Raw genomic sequence first — 23,010 nt, 5'->3', positions numbered from 1 at the left:
CGGCATGACTAGACGCCAAAGGCGCACGGAACGCTGTTACCTTCCCACCGGAGCGGTCCCTATTTTTCTACTTGCATTTTTACGTGCTTTCGAACTGCTAGGTTGGCAGAAGCTGGGACGAGTAACAGGCGCTCACTCTGCTACGCAGCACTCGGGATTCGACCCACCAAACTGCCGACCTTCCGATCGACAAGCTCAGCGTCCTAACCCACTGAGCCACCGCGTCCCTCTGCCGCCCACCTTACTTGCATGTAACTCTGGCCAGAGTGCAAAATTAAATCACAGTCTAAACAATTAACATAATTCAACCACTAAAACCAATTAAAAACAATCAAAAATATTCTGGACCTAATATATCCATTTCATAAACCTCTTTGGCTGCCCTTCATGATTCATGCAGAGAATGTTTATTTTTAAAAGAAGAGATAATCTCCTACAAAAATTCTTTGGGCACTTTTCAGGAAAAAGAAAACAATAAGCACTATGAAACTGAAAGAACATTTTTTTTACCAAGGATGAAGTTACAGTATTCTTATTATTTTCCAAATGAAATCAGATGGCACAGAACAGATCTTCTAGCAATTATATTCAACTTCCATACTCAAACCAATCTTTTTTTTCCACCCAGAGAAACCTTTCCCCAAGATAAATATCCTGTACAATGCAGGATATTTCCTTGCTGTTGTCCCATCTAATGTAATTGGAGATGTTCATTAATGACTAATCCTTTTAAAAATCATATTAGTCTGTATCAGCCCCTGATAACTTGCATCAAAAATTAATTAGATGATATCCTCATGCCATGCCTTCATTTAACAATACTCCTTAGACTGAGTGTATATACCATAGAAATACTCCCAAATTAATATCGCCATTGGAAAATCATTCATTACACTATATGTCCCCATTTTGCCCATTGAACTAAGACTAGCAATACACTGGCCTTCAGCATAATAGGATACCTTAGTGGTTAGATTCCTCACCAGGTGAAGCACCATGGGTAGCAATTAGAGCAATTCAATCCAGGTGTCACCAGTTCAATTTTAAGTGCAAAAAGGGCATTTTCCTTAGGGAAGGTCGTAGCTAAAATTAATACAGGGCATTCCTAGCTACTCGAGATACATGGGTTGAATTTGAAAGCATCTGCTAACTTATGAACTCAGTCTTTTAATAGGAACACAACCCTGATGTATAGCTTTCTCCATTTGCAGTGTTTCTGCTTCTTCTTCTTTTTTCTATGCAAAGCTCTCTGTTCACTCTTCTTTATCCCAAAACTGCCTTCAGGGACTTATTTAAAAGTCCCCACAGCCTCCCTGGGACTAATCAAAGAAAAACAGGTAAAACCAAAGACAAGAAATGAGAATTGCAAAGTTGTGCAGAGCAATGTATGAATCCTAATGAATGTGTTCATGACAATTTAGCATCCTGTTTCACCAGTATAATTAGATTTAAGATTTTACACACCTTATATTATTTATACACTTTTTGTCATAAAACCTTGCTCTACTCCATTATGCACTGTTCTGTTTATTTATTCATACTTAAATCTATGAGCATGTGCCAAAAGCATCAACAATTGTATAATGTCAGTGCATGTTTACTTCCATACAAGCCTTTAGCTGATAATAAAACCTTTTGTCTATACATGACCCAAACTGTTCATCCTTTGCTTCAATACTCAGCTACCCAGCAATTCTACGTTCTTTTCTTCCCATTAAGTGATATTTTCAGTTCTGCTACCACTACACTGTCAAGTTTCCGATGTATGGGCTTTTCAAGTGACTCTGAGGCATTGTTTACCTTAAAAGTCCTTTATTAGCCTAATACACCAGCAAATGCTTGCTCGAAGGAAGGTGGAATCTGAAATCTCCACCCCTTGCACAATATATTAAAACACAATTCTCCACCTTTCTAATTTTGTCATTAATCATATTCTCCAATTAATTTAAAGAATCAGTTTCCCTTCCGTTAGAAGAACCGCCAAAGCCTTATTTATCTTCTTTAGAGAAACCAATGGCCTTGAAAGTGCATTCCTACTCCTCCCTCCTCCCACTAAAGCAATACACAAGTCTTAAAGCAATACACAAGTTTAACATATGAAATAGCTACTACTTCATCTCTTGTCAAGCAATAACATTCGAGGTTAGCAGCATTGACATACACACTATGGGTCTCTTTTCATAGACAAGAAGTCACAAATTAGTCCAAGGACCTAAATACCAAAATAAAGAGTAGTATGTGCAGCATCTTACTGTATTTACATTTTTACATCTCACTTATTTAGGTCATGTCATTTGGAGGAGTAATGTGGCGGCCTAGTGGTCAAGTTGCTCGCCTCCCACTTGGAAGATTGAGAGTCCAGCTCTAGGTAGCAGATGTTTCTCTCCTAGGGCACAAAGAAAAAATATCTGCTGTGAACTCTATGTGGCATCGGGAAGGGCATCCGGCCAATACATACTCAGCTCCATCCAGTTGCCCCAACTCTACCCCAAATTAAAGGATTACAGGGTCATAAAAAGAGAGTTTTATGCGGGGGAATTCACTGGAGAAAGCAATTACGCTTGGAAGAGTTAGCAGTAAAAGAAAACCAGTCTGGCAAAGAACATGGTTGCTGGACACCATCAAAGCTGACCACAACTAGACCATAAAAGGTAAAGGTAAAGGTTCCCCTGCACATGCGTGCTAGTCCTTTCCAACTCTAGGGGCCGGTGCTCATCTCCGTTTCAAAGCCGAAGACCCAGCGCTTGTCCGAGGACATCTCCGTGGTCATGTGGCCAGCATGAGTAGACGCCAAAGGTGCACGGAACGCTGTTACCTTCCCACCGTAGTGGTTCCTATTTTTCTACTTGCATTTTTACGTGCTTTCGAACTGCTAGGTTGTCAGAAGCTGGGACGAGTAACAGGCGCTCACTCTGTTACGCGGCACTCGGGATTCGACCCGCCAAACTGCCAACCTTCTGATCACTCAAAGTAGTAGTGCAAGATTGGAAGATGTGGAGAGACCCGGCCCATGGAATCACCAAGAGTTGACACAACTGAATGGATAACAATCATCATCAAGAACTTTCAGACTGTTAATAATCCAAATGAAGTGTCTTACTCTGCAAAAGAAAAGCAAAACTAGTAGCCTGGTTTTTAATTCTCCAACATCTTTCTTCTAATTTCAGATCAAGGGGAAAAAATGTCAGTCCCCATAATATTGGCAAGAACAACAACAAAAATCCCAGACAAGAGTTTCCCCAGGAGTTTTCCAAAGCACTTGAACATTTCCTAGAAGAAAAGGCCTACCTGAAAATATAACTCTGGAACTCCCTGTAGTTTTATAGAGAATAGAGGGGTTAAATGTTTATTTAAATATAGTCTCTATGCCAATCTTCATAGATAGAACCCACATTAAGAGAGCTAGTTACAAAAGGCAACTGCTGACTTCACATTGAGGCAAGGAAAGAGATGTAGTCACACCCTGCCAAACCTAAGAAAGAGGAGGACACATTGGAACATAAAATAGGTTCTAAACAACTGCACCTTCCTCCTTAATCAGGGGAAACAGACAACTATATTTACCAAAATGGGGTTAACGAAAGAAACATGAAAGCCTTATCCTTGCAACTCAGAGATAAACTGGCTTCTAAAGAATCAAGCATCCTCAACATTTCTGTAACCTAATCTATTTGCATGTTCCACTAATCTGATTATGAAGGTTTTTAGGAGAATCTTGTTTTCTCTTACTAGGAGCTGGACACCAGGGGTCAAGTTTGGATGGTCTTCAGCCCTTCCTGCATATGTTCTTTGTATTGATTCATCATTGGGGCCATGCCATTGTGCTCCCTCAACATTTTTTTTTCCATGAGCAGCTCAGTTAATTTGAACAGCTCAGGTGCAGAAAAAACTACATTTTGTGATTGGCCACGCTCCCTGGCCATTTTCCTATTTGCAGAAATCGTTGCCTAATCCTGTTGCTTAAACTCTTTTTGATTGCATGATGCCTTTTCCTTTTACTTACAGCTAAATTGAGGAAGGGGGAATCTCTCTCTTTTTTTTAACAAAAAAAAGCTAAATTAAAACAATGTACTATTATTATTATTATTATTATTATTATTATTATTATTATTATTGTTGTTGTTGTTGTTGTTGCAATGGCAATGATATATATCAACACAGATAACTAGTATTGAGCATGTGGGTTAGCTAATATTTACAAAAGAACTAGCATGATAGTGTTATTTTATAGCACTAGGAATGGATGGCTGTAGAGATAAATGAAGGTTTAAGGAACACCTAGAAGAGCTGTAAAGCAGACCAAGGAGTTAGACACAAAAGTCCACGATGCCAAACACGAAACATAGCTCTGTCAATATTTCACCATTTAGAACCTAGTTGCTAAGACTCATTGAGAGGTGATTCACCATATATGTTGCAAAAGTAAATGTAATGGTATTTTGGATAGACTAAGTAGCAGTCGGGTGTGATAAGCTGAGCTTAAATAAAAATGAAATGGCAGAATTAATTAGAAATAAGTGGAGATTATGCACAAGTATCCTACAAAAAGAATTGGTTATACCATTGCATTCAGGGGACTGGAGGCTAAAACATATAAGGAATGGTTGCTGGAATTGGGTATGTCTAATTAATGAAGAGAAGGACGAGGGGGGACATGATAGCAGTGTTCCAATATCTCAGGGACTGCCACAAAGAAGAGGCAGTCAAGCTATTCTCCAAGGACCTGAAGGCAGGACAAGAAGCAACAGATGGAAACTAACCAAAGAGAGAAGCAACCTAGAACTAAGGAGAAACTTCCTGACAGTTAAAACAATTAATCAATGGAACAACCTGCCTCCAGAAGCAGTAAAAGCTCCAACGCTGGAAGTTTTTAAGAAGAGACTGGACAGCTATTTGTCTGAAATAGTATAGGGTTTCCTGCCTGAGCAGGGTTGGACTAGATGACCTCCAATGTCCCTTCCATCATCATCATCATCATTCAAAGCAAAACAAAGCAAAATACTAAGGTTGAGTCAAAAGTCGTAGAATAAGGCAATATCCTTGTAGTTTTATAGAAAACTGGGAAAAAAATTATATAGGCTTAAAGGTAAAGGTAAAGGTTCCCCCGCACATGCGTGCTAGTCGTTTCCGACTCTAGGGGCCGGTGCTCATCTCCGTTTCAAAGCCGAAGAGCCAGCGCTTGTCCGAGGACGTCTCCGTGGTCATGTGGCCGGCATGACTAGACGCCAAAGGCGCACGGAACGCTGTTACCTTCCCACCGTAGTGGTCCCTATTTTTCTACTTGCATTTTTACGTGCTTTCGAACTGCTAGGTGGGCAGAAGCTGGGACGAGTAACAGGCGCTCACTCTGTTACGCGGCACTCGGGATTCGACCCGCCGAACTGCCGACCTTCTGATCGACAAGCTCAGCGTCCTAACCCACTGAGCCACCGCGTCCCTTTTTATATAGGCTTAGGGAGGGGAAAAAAAACTTACTGCTGACACCTACCACTTTTCCTTTCTTGTTCCAGACTTATCTTAATATGAACAAAGGTACCTATTTTTTTCCCCCGACAGTTCAGTTTATATGAGTATTTCTAATGCATACTCCAGTGAAAACTCTAAATAATTAAACTTGTCTGGGACAAAATAGGAACATTACCCTAAGTGTTTGAACAGCTGAAATATAATTTATCTTTATTGCAGAGAACATCAAAGTAGTATACAATAGATAAAATAGGAGTGGGATGGAAATAGGAGATCTGTTTTCTCTAGAATTGGGGCATTGTAATACCATTCATTTTTATTTAATGAACAGTTCAAATGATTGGTAGAAGCAGCCTGCTTCTAAAGCATTTTGGTTGAGTACATTTTCACTACAGCATATGCTCACTTAAATAATGAATTTTATTGAAAGATCAATTCATGGTGAAAGAAGTCTTTTACCTTCCAGATAATCCTGACATTACAACCTCCAAGCAAACAGGGCTAACAATCAAGATTGGCGAGGGATGCAATTTTAGCAACAATTCAAGAACCACACATTTCCCATCTGTGCTATAACGCAAGCTAGCATTTGTAGGTTATCACTAATGTTAATATATTTAAGAATTTCTTTTGGAAATACATTAAATGCATTTGACTTCCAGCAATCAAAATGTCAGATTTTTAAGCAAGTGATACACTGCCAACACTTTAAAGAAATGTTTCAGTCCTTTATTATATCAAAGCTTTTGATGTACAAAGAGTTCTCTGATTTCAGTCAAGTGGCTTTGACTATTACATCCCACAAAAACTGTTTATATGCACAAGGCCTTCAATTACATGTCAAAATATGCTGTCTCTTTCTGTACTAAATCTCAAGGACTAATGAAAGAAGTGTACAAATGCTTCTTTGATTTAACGTATAATTTATTGTGATTTTCATTTCTTACAAGCTACTCGTGTTGCGTTAACAAAAACTCAATAGCTTAAATCTCAGGGAATGTATTGGGGTTGTTTCACCCCATTGCCCCACCTCCACTGGGCTTATATTGTGAGAAGAAGAATGGGCATTTATATTTTGCTATTCTTTTCATAATAATATATTATTTTTCAGAAACTGCCTTGTCTATGCCCTAAATCAGGGGTGTCAAACTGTCAGCCCACAGGCCGGATGCGTTACAAGAAACCGCGCACACCCCATTGCTGGCAATGGGGAAAAAGTTCTGATACGTTGTGCGTCATCACATGATGTCGCGAGTTTGACATGTCTGCCCTAAATTATGAAACAATCAAAAATGTTCAAAAAAGCATGGCCTACAAAGCATGCTCCAACTATTTTTCATGGACTCTCATCTTCTAACTTACTAATACAGGTAGCGCTCAACTTACGACCACAATTGAGGCCACCCCCCTGCCGCTGGGAGGCAGAACCGACCAGGTGGTTCCGCCCCAGGCGCCTGATAGATCCTGAGAGGTTCCATACGGAGCTTGGGACATTTCCTGCTTCCTTTGCCCACGACTCTGCCGAGGCCCTAGTAGAAGCCTGGGAGAGGGCAGCTGCTGGGGCCTTGGATCGAGTTGTGCCTTTGCGGCCTCTGACCCGGCGCAGATCCCGAATGGCCCCCTGGTTCACTGAGGGTCTCCGAGAGATGAAGCGCCGGAAAAGACGCCTAGAGAGCTGTTGGAGGTCCAGCAGATCTGAATCTGATCGAACACGGCTAAGAACTTATCTTAAGTCTTACCTAGTGGCGATGGAAGCGGCAAAGCATGTTTACTTTTCTGCTCTCATTGTGTCCGCAGATAACCGCCCAGCCGCACTGTTTAGAGTGACCCGCTCACTGCTAAATCAGCGACCGAGGGATGACCCCTTGCAGGGTAGGGCTGAGGAATTTGTACAGTATCTGCAGGACAAAATCGCTCAGATCCGGACTGGTTTGGACTCCGACTGGGTGGAATCCGGCGGAGTGGAGAGGACAGGTCTTGGTTATACCATTTCGGGTGAGTTTGACCCTGTGTCTTTGGATGATGTGGACAGGATTATGCGTACACTGAGTGCTACAACTTGTCTATTGGACCCATGTCCCTCCTGGCTGGTTTCATCCACCAGGGAGGTGACAGAGGACTGGCTCCAGGCAGTTGTCAACGCTTCATTGATGGAGGGTGTCTTCCCCTCTGCCTTAAAAGAGGCAGTGGTGAGTCCCCTTCTCAGGAAGCCTGCCCTGGACCCGGCCTCCTTGAATAACTATCATCCTGTCTCCAACCTTCGCTTTGTAGCAAAGGTTTTTCAGAGTGTTGTGGCGCGTCAGTTCCCGCAATTCCTGGATGAAGCGGACTATCTGGACCCACACCAGTCTGGTTTCAGGCCCGGTTACAGCATGGAAACGGCATCGGTCGCACTGGTAGATGATCTCTGGCGGGCCCAGGACAGGGGTTGTTCCTCTGTCCTGGTCCTACTTGACCTCTCAGCGGCTTTTGATACCATTGACCATGGTATCCTGCTGCGACAGCTCAGGGGGTTAGGAGTGGGAGGCACTGCTCTACGGTGGTTCTCCTCCTACCTCTCAGGCCACTCGCAGTTTGTATTGGCAGGGGGGCAGAGATCTACCCCAAGGCCCCTCACTTGTGGTGTGCCTCAGGGGTCGGTTCTCTCCCCCCTCCTGTTTAACATCTATATGAAGCCGCTGGGTGAGATCATCTGTGGCTTTGGGGTGAGGTATCACCAATATGCAGATGATACCCAGTTGTTGATCTCCACCCTGAGCCAACCCAGTGATGCCCTTGACGTGATGTCCCGGGGTCTGGAGGCGGTGCAGGTCTGGATGGGAAGGAACAGGCTCAGGCTGAACCCCTCCAAGACCGAGTGTCTGTGGATACCGGCATCTCGTATTGTCCAACATGTTCCATCTCTTTTGATGGGGGGGAGGTATTGCCCCCCTCAGAAAGGGCCCACAACTTGGGTGTCCTCCTGGATTCACGGCTTAACTTGGAGGATCATCTAACTGCTGTGACCAGGGGGGCCTTTGCACAGGTTTGCCTGGTGTACCAGTTGCGCCCCTTTTTGGACCGAGATGCCCTATGCACAGTCACTCACGCCCTTGTCACTTCTCGCCTGGATTACTGCAATGCTCTCTACATGTGGCTGCCCTTGAAGTGCACCCAGAGGCTTCAGCTGGTGCAGAATGCGGCCGTGCGGGTGCTTATGGGAGTTTCTCGATACTCCCATGTTACACCACTCCTGCGCGAGCTGCATTGGCTTCCGGTTGCCCTCTGGGTGTGATTCAAGGTGCTGGTAATTACCTTTAAAGCCCTACATGGCTTAGGCCCAGGGTACTTGCGAGACCACCTGCTGCCATTGTCAACCTCCCATCGCCCGGTTCGCTCCCACAGAGTCGGCCTCCTCAGGGTTCCGTTGGCTAAGCAATGCCGGCTGGTGACCCCCAGGGGGAGAGCCTTCTCTGTGGGCACGCCGACCCTCTGGAATGAGTTGCCTCCAGAGCTGCAGATGACCCCTGACCTTCGGTCCTTCCGCCGTGACCTGAAGACATGGATGTTCCAACAATCGGGCCTGGACTGACTATAGTTTTAAATTTGGTTTTATTGGGTTAATTGTTATGTATTTATTACATTTATGGTTTAATTCTTTTTTAAATTTTGTATTTTATGTTTTTTAACTTTTTATTGTTGTGAGCCTCCCTGAGTCCTTAGGGAGAAGGGCGGCATATAAATTTAATAAATTCAATTCAATTCAATTCAACATTTCCATTGCTAACATTCGTTAAATGAATTTTGCCCCATTTTATGACCTTTACAGCCACAGTTGTTAAGCCAATCATTGCGGTTGTTAAGTTAATAACATGGCTGCCAAGTGAATCTGGCCCATTGACTTTGCTTATCAGAAGGTCGCAAAAGGGGATCATATGACCCCGGGACAACCGTCATAAATTTGAACCAATTGTCAAGCATCTGGATTTTAATCATGTGGCCATGGGGATGCTACACCGGTCGTAAAAATGTGAAAAAAGGTCATAAGTCACTTTTCCGGTGCCATTGTAACTTTGTTTTTTGGGTTTTTTTTAATTATTTCTTCCTCTGGTGGTATTTCTTCTTTTTTCCAGTGTTGTGAGAATAAGATTCTTGCTGCTGTTATCGCATGTAGAATCAAGTATATACTTTGTTTATCAATCTTTTCTGGCATTATATCTAAGAGCCTTGGTGGAGCAGTGGGCTAATGCCTCCTTAAGTAACACCAGCTGCCTGCAATTAGTGCAGGTTCGCATCCCACCAGGCTCAAGGTTGACTCAGCCTTCCATCCTTCCGAGGTAGGTAAAATGAGGACCCAGATTGTTGGGGGCAATTAAGCTGACTTTGTAGTAATGCCGCTTGGGGTGTGTGTGAAAGCCCTAATAAGCAGGCATATACATAGAATGAAGGCTACTGCTAAGCTTGTAAGCCGCCCTGAGTCTTCGGAGAAGGGCGGGATATAAATGGAATTAAAATAAAATAAATAAATAAATATAAATGGAATTAAAATAAAAAATAAATAAAAATTAAAAAAAGTTCAGGTTTAAAATCTGCCATTGTAACTTTGAACGGTCACTAAATTTAAGGGTTGTAAGTCAAGGACTACCTGTGCATAGAAAAGAGAGTTTCTCTGTGCAGCCACAGCTTTGGAGACTTCCTAATCCCTGCTGTTGCCTAAGAAAGCTACAGTGTTTGAAAGAAATCCCCAGAAGACTGGAGAACTAAATCCAAATTCCATTCATAGGATTCAGTTCCCTGTGACAATTCTTTTGAAGTTTTAATGCCTAGAGTGAACTAGACTAGAGAGCTTATTGCTCTGGAGATAATTGGACTCTTAACTCCCATTTGTTCTAGTCACAAGCAGAATGAACTATCAACTTTAAGAACTACAGCATGGAGCCAACAAAGTCATATATGACAGCAATGCAGATGGAGAACTCCTCTTCTTCATAGTAGTTACAAATTTGTCATTGCTCACAGAATGCAGACTGGGTTTAGAACAGTTCCATGCTAGTGCTCTGCTCATCTTTGATGTAGTCAGACCTATATCAATTATTTTAGGCCAAAGAAAATCGTCAGAACAGATTTACAATTTACTGTAAAAACTTTCCAGAGTTTGGTATCTATGTTTGACTAAGTGCATGACAGAAAAGTGGGCGTATCGCCCACAAATAGTTTCTACTCATAGGATAAGAGGAAGCCAACTCTTTGTGATGTTCTTGAGTAAAAATTTGCATGTGTAATACTGATTCTCATCCAATGGACTAGATGCGGGTGTACCAACTGCTATATAGAAGCCTCCCTTGCAAGAAAGCTTATTATGAGTGTGTTCATTTGAATATCTGCAAAGTAAATATGGTCATACAAAAATGTCCTTCAGTTTTAATCAGTGCTATGCAAACTTTCAAATTCCAAAGTAATTTTATTGTCGCCTTGTTTTATAGAACAAGGAATTAAAAGGAAAACAATCTGTACCCCATATATGCTCTTTTTCGAATTATCACCTACTCTGCCCAGGTGGATTAACAAGCTTTTTACCAAAAGAGAAGAGGTCTTCTCATATTCAGAGAAACATTTTATAATCATGGGAAAGTTACAGAAAATCTCAAGATATTTGAACTGGTCCAGAGCCAACCTATCTGCCTGCAACACACATTCTGGCCTTCTGGATGCAATGCCAAGGACAGTGTCTGTAACACTGCAGTGATACAATCCAATCCCAAACCAGATGTGTAATCTGTAAAATACACATGGAAAAACTTTATCTAATTCTTTAATGTTAATAGAATGCAATTTCCCATTGCATTTGAACAAGGGAGAAAGTGCTTGCAGATGTAACAGCTCTGTTGCCCTTTGCTGTGCAACTGATTCATTCATTCATTCATTCACTCAATTTATATGGATGTATCTCTCAAGCTGATGACTCTGGACAGTTAATAATATTTAAAAATAAGATAAACATAACAAAATTATAAATGAGATATACAGCACTCAAGAAAAAACAGTCAACAGCAACAATTAGCCAAGATACGGCCTAGAAAAATTAAATTAATTAAAAAAAATTAAATTAAATAACAGTGCATGTCCTCATTTGATTTTCTGTTGGCAGTAACGTACCATTTCATCAGCAGAAGCTTGGGGGAAAAAACAACCCAAATTTGGCAGGATGCCAAGCTTGCCTTGGCTTTCTTCCCCTCTTCTTCTTCCTCCCTGCCATGTTACCTTTTCAAACGTGTCAACAAAAATAACCGGAAAAAGGTATGGCTTCCTTTTCCATGCTCTCCTTCTACACAGTGGTGGCCCAAGGGGGGAAACCAAGCAAACGTCAGTGCTCATAATGATAAAGAAGTGTTACAAAATGAAGAAGCAGGTAGTATCATTTCCAGAGGCCTCTAAACCTGGAAAAAAAAATGACTCCAATTTTCCAGGCCGAAACTGCAGAAAAGAAAATTTCTTCACCGGATGTGAAGCAATTAGAAGCAAAGTTTGGAAGTGAAACTTTAATTATGTCGGTGGCTGGGAATTTTTAAATTTTTTTGTTCCAAATGGCTTCTGAGGGAGATATGACAAACTGAAGATGACTCTGCAAAAATACAGAAGACAACTGTAGTAAAGATCAAGCAACCAGTGAACAGTCTGGTTCTTTGGATCCTCTCCTGATAACAAGAAGCCAGGAGATCACCTTATGTGTGCTAGACAACTGCTCCTCACAAGGAGACAACAGGAAAGTGTTTTTCCATGGGTTTGAGTGCCAAGACATCACAAAATTAGCCATCTTACTTGCAACCATGACAGATACTTTTAAAGTATACTAAATTCATAATCCTCACATTTTAATTAATGTTAGAAATTATTCACTAATTATTTTTGAGGTGTTAAAGAGACCTTTGGAATGATAAGCTGAAAAACGTCAAGTGAGTGTACTTTCAATCTTTAACAAAAGAAAATTTTAATCATAAGGTTAAGAATAAGTGAAATAAACAACAAAAAGGAAAATAAGATTTTGATCTTAGAAAGTTATCAACAGACTAACAGTCCAGATAAAATTAGAATATTGAAATTTTTACAATAAGAGTTTGGAATTAATTATAAGGAACAAATAGCTTCTCATGAGAAATAGATTCTGATTTTTACAAGAAAAAACAAATATAAGTAATTTCATGATTCCAAAAATAATTGCAAGCATTATAACAATAAAAATACTGAAAGAGACTTTTGAAGAATGAAATCAGAAAATAGTAGCCACAATATCAACAGCAAAGTTTCTATCCAATTCAACAATGTCAGCAATGATATCTGCTTCTATGGAAAGTCTATGTCCAAATGATTTTGAAGAAATGACAGATGTAGAATAAATTTTATCTGACAAGATAGATAGAGATGGTATTAAAAGTGGAGTAAACCCGATAAGCCAAGAGAACGATTTAGGAAAAGAATTTCATTGGAATCTACAAATGGAACTGATATTTTAAAATTTAACAGATAAATAAAATGAGAAACCAAGAGTCTGATCTGGATATTTTTTTTCTATTGAATTTACAAAAAAGGCTTAAACTTTTTGCAATGGGAGAAAGAAGAAATGAAGAGAAATAAATTCCTTTGTCAATATTTGAACAAACTAGAGATTAAAACTGTTAGAAATAAATGTTGGAGAGCATGACATAAGAGAGAGTTATATAAGGTTGGTTTATTTGATCAAAAGAAAGTATATCGTTACTTCTGGTAGCCCCCTTATAGACCTTCTGCTGACACCAGGACTGAAAAGATATTTTATGGATTTGTTTATAGATAAGAGCTGGGAATAGGATGAAACAATAGATGTTTATAACCTTAGACAGTTTGAACAATCACTAAATTTGTTTAGTTTTGATTGTATTAGATTTTACAGTATAATGAAAGAATAAAAAATATTTTTGTCAAAATTCTCAGGGACGCTTTAAACATACGAAATAAATCAAATACAATTTAAACCAGGGGTCTTCAAACTTGGCCCTTTTATGACTTGTGGACTTCAACTCCCAGAATTCCTCAGCCAGCTTTGCTGGCTGAGGAATTCTGGGAGTTGAAGTCCACAAGTCATAAAAGGGCCAAGTTTGAAGACCCCTGATTTAAACAGACTTGGTTATCAAAGAGATTGGGCACTTGACCCTGGTCTTCCATAAGGAAACATTCCCTAACTTGATGTATTTTGGCCACTATAATACTCAGAAATAAATTCATTACCAAATAAAAATTTCACCTGACATTTCAGCTGTTAAAGAAATGCCTAACAAAATGTATATTTCTTTGGAGAAAGTGTGAAAACAATAAAGGTTTCTAGTTCTAAATTATGAAAGGGCACACTGATCCTCATTAAGAAAAGATGACACCCACACATCTGATAGCTGTTAACCCAGCACATGACTGGCAATATTAAAATGCTGCCTGGTCTCCTCCTAATGATCTTTGTGAATAGTTTAATTAAAAATAATGATTGCAGAAAGATGAGCTTATTCAACCAAAGGAGACATGCATATAAAGAATATAACAGTGAACAATGTTTTGAATTAAGATTACAAAGGAAAATTTCCAATTGGCCCTGAGCTTCAACTCTTTATTTGGTATTAACTAAGCAAAGATTGAGATAACTTCACAAAGGGTTGAAAAATTATTGTATTTTGCCAGAAGCCACAATTTATTAAAACATTTTAAAAAAATCAACCAGTTTATTATAAATATAAAAAATATACTGCTTTGGCTAAATGTAGAGTGAGCGCCTGTTACTCGTCCCAGCTTCTGACAACCTAGCAGTTCGAAAGCACATAAAAATGCAAGTAGAAAAATAGGGACCACTACGGTGGGAAGGTAACAGCGTTCCATGCGCCTTTGGCGTCTAGTCATGCCGGCCACGTGACCACGGAGACGTCCTCGGACAAGCGCTGGCTCTTCGGCTTTGAAACGGAGATGAGCACCGGCCCCTAGAGTCGGAAAGGACTAGCACGCATGTGCGGGGGAACCTTTACCTTTACCTTACATAAACTTTCTGGGTTCTCCTGATAGTATAGGATAAGGTTTAAACTCTCTTTTCCCCAGCTTTGGATCTTCAAATGCGTTAGGACCACATCTCCTAATTTTTCATCTAATTCTGAAAGGTGGAATTCTATTTGAAAAGCACCAGATTGGAGAGAGTTGATCCATTCCACAATAACTTTGTTCTCTTACTGGTCACAAAAGCTTTCCTTTTATTTTATTTTCTATCAGTCTCGGCAATAGAATGGAACCCTGCTGTTTTGAGAGGACACAGAGAAGTAGTTTGATTCTTCCAAGCAGTCTGTAGTGAAAATTTACTCACATCTCTTCCCGACACACACACACACACACACACACACAGAAACACAAATACACACAGACACATATACAAACACACATACCAAGCAACTGTTTACTCATTAAAACGTGGTTGCTAAGTAACCTTCAGGTAATGCTCAGTTCACAGGATATTACTGCGCGGCATATAAGATAATGCCTCAGGAAGGAAATGGTTATTTAGAAATTAAAACCAATCAGTACACAAGTCAAAAACCTGAATACACTGAATTTCCAACTACCTGTCCTTTTTGTGTTTTTTTTTAACTGCAATGTAATACCACTGAGATGCAATTAGCATGCTTGGAAAGTCAAATCCAAGGGACTCATGATGCTCATCTATCTGCAAGCTATAGTAGAACACCCCCTCCTCAGAGTATCATCGCACCATGGCAACATGCCAGGCAATAAAGATGGGGTGGAGATGAGATTTTACTCCCTTGCATGCCAACAAAGACTGTTGCTATCATGCATGCCTCTTTAGTGGGTCAGAGGAAAAATGAGAAGAAATTTCGGAGATCAGGCAGTAGAACTGGAGTTGGAGAGTAAGTTTAGATAGGCCTTACATGAAGATCTGTTTTCAACAGCTTGTGGATTGGCCCTAACTAAAAGCAGTGAACATCATGTGGGGTATTGCAGAACAAAATGCAAAAAATAAAATAAAATGACATATCCAATATGAAAACAAGCATTGCAGGCATGCACACACCACTCTGTCACTTAATTGAATAGAAATGTATATTTCCCAGAAATACATTGATTAAATTTCTCATGGTTTAATTCCACTGCAACAAATGGGAAAATATAGTCACGGTGGCTAATTTAACTTGTGGTAGTTTCTATGGGTTTGAACTTTGATGTTTAAAGACTAAAGGTGGATTCAACCCACCACAGTACACTATTAATGCTTCTTTTGCTATTGTTTATGTGCGGTGGCTCAGTGGGTTAGGACGCTGAGCTTGTCAATCAGAAGATCGGCAGTTTGGCGGGTCGAATCCCAAGTGCCACATAACAGAGTGAGCGCCTGTTACTTGTCCCAGCTTCTGACAATCTAGCAGTTCAAAAGCACATAAAAATGCAAGTAGAAAAATAGGGACCACTACGGTGGGAAGGTAACAGTGTTCTGTGCACCTTTGGCATCTAGTCATGCCGGCCACATGACCACGGAGACGTCCTCGGACAAACGCTGGCTCTTCGGCTTTGAAACGGAGATGAGCACCGGCCCCTAGAGTCGGAAACGACTAGCACGCATGTGCAGGGGAACCATTACCTTTACCTATATGCTATTAGAGAACTCACACACCCGTACACACACCAGAATACAACTACTTAAAAAAGCACGCTGGAAACTAATTTACAACAACTACATCCAAGCAAAGATAGTCATTTCTATTCTAAATAACCATGGGATAAGATAAGGAGGATGATAAGGAAAAATATTGGAATTTATATACAGAGGTATATGTAGTGTGGTTAAAAAAAAGCAACAGATATTTAAAAAAAACCATGCAAAGTTTCAATCACACTGTTGTGGCCAACATCTTGATTTTTAAATTTATTTATTAATTTGTATCCAGGCTTCATTATTTTAACAAATAACTCAAGGTGGCAAACATATCCAACTCACTTTCCTCCTCCTATTTTTCCCCGCAACAACAAGCCTTTTGAGGTTAGTTGGGCTGAGAGACAATAACTGGCCCAAAGTCACCCAGCTGGTTTTCATGGCTAAGGCATAACTAGAACTCATGGTTTCCTGTTTTCCAGCCTTAACCACTTGACCAGGAGTAGGCAACCTTGGCTCTTTTATGACTCGTGGATTTCAACTCCCAGAATTCCTGAGCCATTCTGGGAGTTGAAGTGCACGAGTCATAAAAGAGCCAAAGTTGCCTACCCCTGCACTAGACCATACCCTATGGGCACCCATGGTGAAGTGTTAGTGCATGCAGCAAAGTAATTCAACAAATCTCTCTCTCTCTCTCTCTCTCTCTCTCTCTCTCTCTCTCTCTCTCTCTCTCTCTCTCTCCTCCCTCCCTCCCTCCCTCTCTCTCCCCCCTCCATATACCATTGAATGCATATACATACTAAGCCGTGAACCCTATATACAGGAAAATATTTTAATAAAACATTCAATCCAAGTATCAAACTCATGAAAGAAAAAAAGTTAAAGGAACTAAAAGGAGAATTGTTTCCTTTTTAAAAAAACACATTTGATACTACGATGATTGTAGTTTTCAACAGAAACTGTATTGGACAGAACAAAGCACTTAGCTGAAAATAGGCTTTTTAAAAATCTTACTGTGGACAGAATCAACAAGCACGAAAAGCAAAACCTAGATCCTAACCGCTAGCTTCTTTGTGGCCAGGATGGGATGAACTCACCTGGGTCACCCAGGGCTTGGTTCAGAGCTTAAATGAAGCTGCACAGTCTATATACGTACTGAAAAATAAACGAGCCCCAACAATGGTAAGGCGAGGCAGAGGTGAAAGCTGAGATGACAGTTACTGTGTCAGCTGAGAGGAAACCCTGAGGAGATGGAAATGGGTTCTCGGCTGAGATTCAGCAAGGTATTAAAACAAGCTGATGGAAGGGTCTTGTGAAAAGGTCTCATTAAAGTAAAGCTGGCAACTTTCATTTGCCACAAAGGACAGTTGTCCTGCCATGCTTAAAACTGTGTAGAGGCTCTATTGTCAGCCTCAGAACATAGGAGAACCACAGAAGAAGGAACGTAAGAGTGTTTTCACATAAGCCTGTCTCCTTTTGATACAGCCTCTAAATGTCAATAGGCTAACAACTCAAAAAAAATATACAAAATGGAATCCATTATTTGAATCTATTTCAATCCGGCTTCAGGCCTAGACACATTACCCAAAGGCCTTTGTTTGTGTGGGCTGATGAACTGCACTTGAAAAATTCAACTGGGGAAGAATATCTTTGGTAGGTCTGCTGCATCTTCCATTCTTCTAAGTCAGAAGACAAGTTTGATGGGTCTGGCCTCACCTGATAGATGGTGCTGGAAGATACTTCCATACTTCTCCATGTCATCCTTTATCAAGTTATTCTGTTCTGATGCTCCTTAACCGGAAGAAGCTTGAAAGAAGGGCCATTAGTAAATAGGGAGCATCAAACTTTGTATCTCATGTCCACCTTCAGTTGGGGGTCATTAGGGATCCAGAGGTGGATTAAGGTTAGCAAACTGAAATTAAATCTGCATAAAATGGCATTAGCTGCAAGTCTCATGGTTTTATATAACACTTCATTAAAAATTAATGTTTCTATTGATAGTTGTATATAAAGTCTATGTAATTTAATTTCTGATTTTTTTTACACACTGGAGTCTATGTGCTCAGGAGAGCATCAGAGACGTCACATGCTTTTTAGAATGCAGTGCTTAAAATGTCTGCAAATTACACCTTCAGGTTTTATAAACTGTCGTCTGCATACAAATTTCTAAAAGAGGTTGTAGACAGTCATTAAGACAACAAAAGGAAAGTTTTAGCTATGTGTTTAAACTTTCCCCCCCCCCACAATGGTTGAACATTAGAATATTTTTCAAAGTATTTCTTTTAAATAATTTGGGATCCCAATAAAAACTGGATTGGAAAACAGACAGTATTAGACACAAAATGTGATGCCTTAATGAATTAACAACTTAATCTATCTCTAATAGCTGCCTTAGCATATTAGAAAGTGCACAATGTATGCACAATGTTAATCCCCTCTGGCAAACTTAATAAACTTGATCTGATTATATGAAGATGTAGGTTAAAGTCCAAAACAGGAATTTGAAAAGCATCTACATACACCTGGTCAGGTGTAGGATATGACCTAGAGACAAAAGGATTTTGGAAACCTATTCGTAATATTTCATGAAAATGCTAAAACACAAAATAAAAATCTACTCAACCCTGTGATCAATGAACCAGTTAAAAATTACCAACACATTTTTGTGTGCCTTCTTGAACAAGCAATAGACAGAAAGACTAAGAGGAATTTATATAAATTGACAATGCATATAGTACACAATTTTGTATGAAAACTATAGTATTAGATAATGTCCTTAATAATTATAAAAATGCGAATCCCGGACATATCTGTGTAGCAGTATGAAGTTCTTGAGCTCCGGGAAGAATATAAAACAGATGTTTATTGTTAAAATAGTAAAAACAATAAAAACAACTATTTACAAACCTAAAACAAGCTTAGTTTTCGCTGGTCCACTGCCAGCATCATCAGAGTAAATGCTAGGGGGTGGGGAGTTTGTTTATAAACCTTGTTGCCTCAGTGCCCTGCCCATTGATCGGGTAATAGGGCCACCATCATAACTAACCGTAAATGTCCTAGCTGTCCCGCATCTCCTTGTGCATGTTCCAATTGTCATGGTTCCGATAAATGAGACAATTCAAACAAATTGCAGGCATATTATTTATCTAAAAAGTCTTAGTAATGAAACGAAACATCGGCACTCATGGAGGGATGCCAGAATCTGAAATCTCCTCCACCCAAACCCATCGTAACACACACACAATCCCCGCCCTTATCTACATGTCATAAATCACATTATCCAATTAGTTTTACATATGAAGTTATACTTCCCCTTCTGCGCATGGCTTAATCTTATCTTCTCAAGATAGCCGTTGAAATTTCCCTCTCTTCAAGATTCGAAGCGAAGCAGTTTAAACAAAAGGCTGTCTTGTATATTGTCAATGCAAAAACATGTCAATGTTTGCAGCATTGACACCAATCCTATTGCTTTCTTTCTTCCTGTTGTTCCTTTCTTTACTCTGATGACGCTGGCAGTGGACCAGTGAAAGCTAAGGTTGTTTTAGGTTTGTAAATAGTTGTTTTTATTGTTTTTAATATTTTAACAATAAACAGCTGTTTGATATTCTTTCCGGAGTTCTAGAACTTCATACCATTAGATAATGTATATACAAATTAACACATTAGCTGGGGTCTAGTTTACACTATATTGTTTACAACCTTATTGGATTACCTAAATTTACTAGTTTCATTGTGCTTTCAACAAAAGCGACAGCTAGCTTAATCAGAATTGTTACCTTAACTTATCACTACTGATTATGATCAACAATAGGACTATAATGTGTGATACCATCTTTTGAAATTATAAAAATGTAGAAGTACAGTAACAGCACTTCCTTTTTCCCAAAAAATTGAAAATACAGTGACAGAATATAGTTCATCCTCTCAAATGTATCATATGCCCAGAAATTGTTACACATGGATACAGATTATTAAACCTATTCCAGGCCTCTTCTGTTAGAATATCTGACACAATTGCAATAACATTGCATTTCACATGATGTACAAAAGAAGATTAAGAGAAATACATGAGGATATCCAGGTATTTTACAGCCATCAATGATGTCATAAAATATTGTAATTTTCCCCATTTTGATCCCTTGCAGAGGAATAACAGTAATTTTAAATTAAATTACCCTTACACAATAAGAACAATACCGATTGCAATATACTGTCCTTGAAATGCCTAGTCTTTTGACAGAGTGAGAAAAGATTCTGTCTTGTTTCTTATGTTCCAATATTACAAAGAAATGTGTTGTTTTGAAACTCAGGAAGTTAAGGTATATTCTAAAGAGGGTGATAAAAATTTAAGGGTAAGCAAATAATGAAACAGTATAGGATATACCACAAATCTCAAGCATTATTCAAAGTAAAACTGCTGCCTTCGGAATCAACTGCAAATGGGAAGAAAATCATTTTAATTTGAGGATTAAAATTTTAGAATCCTAGAAAACATCGCAGTAAAATTGCATAATGTGCTGTACTGTTCTGTCAGTTTCCGTGAGCTGGATTTGAAACGAACACCAGTCTTTGAACTGTAAGAAGGGGGAAATAGGTGCCTTACAACTGGCATTAGATAGTCTTCAAAATAACAAGTGAACCAGCTATTCAGTAGCTCATCTGCCCTTTGTCTATACAGTGAATATCTGCATAGAGAATGCAATCAGCTCAGTAACAGAATCAGCAGGGTAATTACTGTTTTCCTTTCACCAGCTCCAGATTAGGTTCTGTTCATTCCCATGACGCTGGATCTTTTGAAGCCCCAACTGGCATTTTTATGCCTCTGTACTTGTAACTAGAACAAAGCTGGAATATTTCTATAATGCCAAGGTGTGCGAGTGGTCTGGTTTTATATATGCTGCATCAAATCTTCCAGGTTTTACAGACAAGTTTTTTTTCCAGCATCCACAGCAACCTAACTGCTAAGAAATACAGAAAACTAATCAGCTAACTTGATCTTAATACTCCTGGTTAGTTTTCAGTCAATTTCACCACCCCTGCAAAAAAAAATTCCTGGCTTGATTTTCTCTGCTTATATAAGCAGACTGTATCAAATCCTTCCCTCAGCCCATATCCCAGCTCCAGGGATCAAGCAAACTATTAGTCACACACATACACACACCCACACTCCCCTTAGCTAGAATCATTGTAAAAAGCCTGGCACCATGCTATTTTTTCCAGTACAGTATCACTATCACCAAAGGCATTTCAATAAAATCGAGAAGAGAAGATCTTCACAGCAGGTTTGCTCCTTGCTGTAAGAAGTGGCCCTGTGTGTGTGTGTGTGTGTGTGTGTTTCCTATTTTTGTTGCTGATAATTTTGCATTGGCTAGACAGAGATATTCAACATGTGTTATGGGGTTATGTATTACTTATGATACAAAGTCTGGAAGATATTTCTGAAAGGATTTGGGTGTGCATGATGCATTTCTGAGTGCTTCCTTCAAAAAAAAGGCAGCCTCTTTTTCTGAGCTTTCACAACAGCCACACAACTCCAGGACAATAGATGTTTGACTAAGAGAGGTGCTGAGAGGGGTGTGAAAGGATGCTTTAGAGCAGGTATGTTTGAGCTTATTTAAATTCAAATGCATGTTTTTCCAGACTCAGATGTGCACCAAAAGAATGTAGAATGTTAGAAAGCTCTCAAAAGCATGTTTGTGCTGCATATTCCTAATGTCCTGAACATAAAGAAATGAGCGAGTTTTATGACTTCAGAAGTTGTGGTTAGCTGAAAGGGTGAGACACTACCTGAGCCCAATTTTTAGAACTTTCCTTTCGGTCAACTGGAGAGAAAAAAAATGGAATGGCTACTGGCATTTCTTACCCATTTTCAAGCATTCTGAGGCCAAAGAAAAGACAATCAAAAGTTGGTTCTTCACACTAGTTTCTGAAGAATTGCGAGGGGGAAATGACTGAAATATGTAATAACAATAATAATAATAATAAAGTTGGAAGGAACCTTGGAGGTCTACTAGTCCAACCCCCTGCTCAGGCAGGAAACCCTATACCCAGTGCTTTTTTTGTAAAAGAAAAAGGTGCCGGAACTCACACATGTCATACAACCTGCCTTGCCTACCCTACAAGGTTCCATCCAAAAAAGGTGCCGGAACTCCGTTCTGAGCGTTCTATGACAAAAAAAGCCCTGCCTATACCATTTCAGACAAATGGCTGTCCAGTCTCCTCTTAAAAACTTCCAGTGTTGGAGCATTCACAGCTTCTGGAGGCAGGTTGTTCCACTGATTAATTGTTCTATGTATCCTATATAAGTCTCATAGGTGTTAGTGATGACTTATAAAGCCCTTCATGGCATGGGTCCGGATTACCTACGGCAACACCTGCGGCCGGCGTCAACTTCCCTCCGTCCAGTGCGCTCCCACAGAGAGGGCCTCCTCAGGGTGCCTCCGATCAAAGAATGCCGATTGGTGGCCCCCAGGGGGAGAGCATTCTCTGTGGGCGCGCCAGACCTATGGAACCGCTTACCGGTCAAGCTCCGGATGGCCCCCGACCTTCGCTCCTTCCGGCGCGATCTCAAAACCTTCTTTTTTGAACAAGCTGGCCTGGTCTGACGGGATGGGGTTGGGTTTTTTATAATTAGTTTTAATTTTAATATGTATCAATTACTACGGGCATAGTTGTTTAATCACTTTAATTTTTGTATCCTGTTTTTTATTATGTATTGCCCTGTTCACCGCCCTAAGTCCTTCGGGAGAAGGGCGGTATACAAATTAAATTATTATTATTAAATTATTATTATTATATTGAGAGAGTGTATTTGTCAACATTCTTACTTCACCTGGATTATTTTAAACAACCCTGCAGCAAATCATGGGGAGACTTGTGATATGTAATGATTCCCCTCA

The 23,010-nt window shown here is 39.9% G+C and overlaps 1 protein-coding gene across 2 annotated transcripts in view; it reads right to left on the bottom strand.

Moving 5' to 3' along the window:
• The window catches only part of PRKG1 (protein kinase cGMP-dependent 1), a gene marked incomplete at both ends in the record, with an annotated part of 886,380 nt that overhangs the window by 650,043 nt on the left and 213,327 nt on the right, over positions 1-23,010 (bottom strand). The window lies entirely within an intron of this gene.

This window comes from Vipera berus, assembly GCF_964194415.1.
Source record: "Vipera berus genome assembly, chromosome: 5".
Classification (NCBI taxonomy): domain Eukaryota; kingdom Metazoa; phylum Chordata; class Lepidosauria; order Squamata; family Viperidae; genus Vipera; species Vipera berus.
Note: the sequence above shows the minus strand (reverse complement) of the source record. Positions and strands in the feature narration are given on the sequence as shown.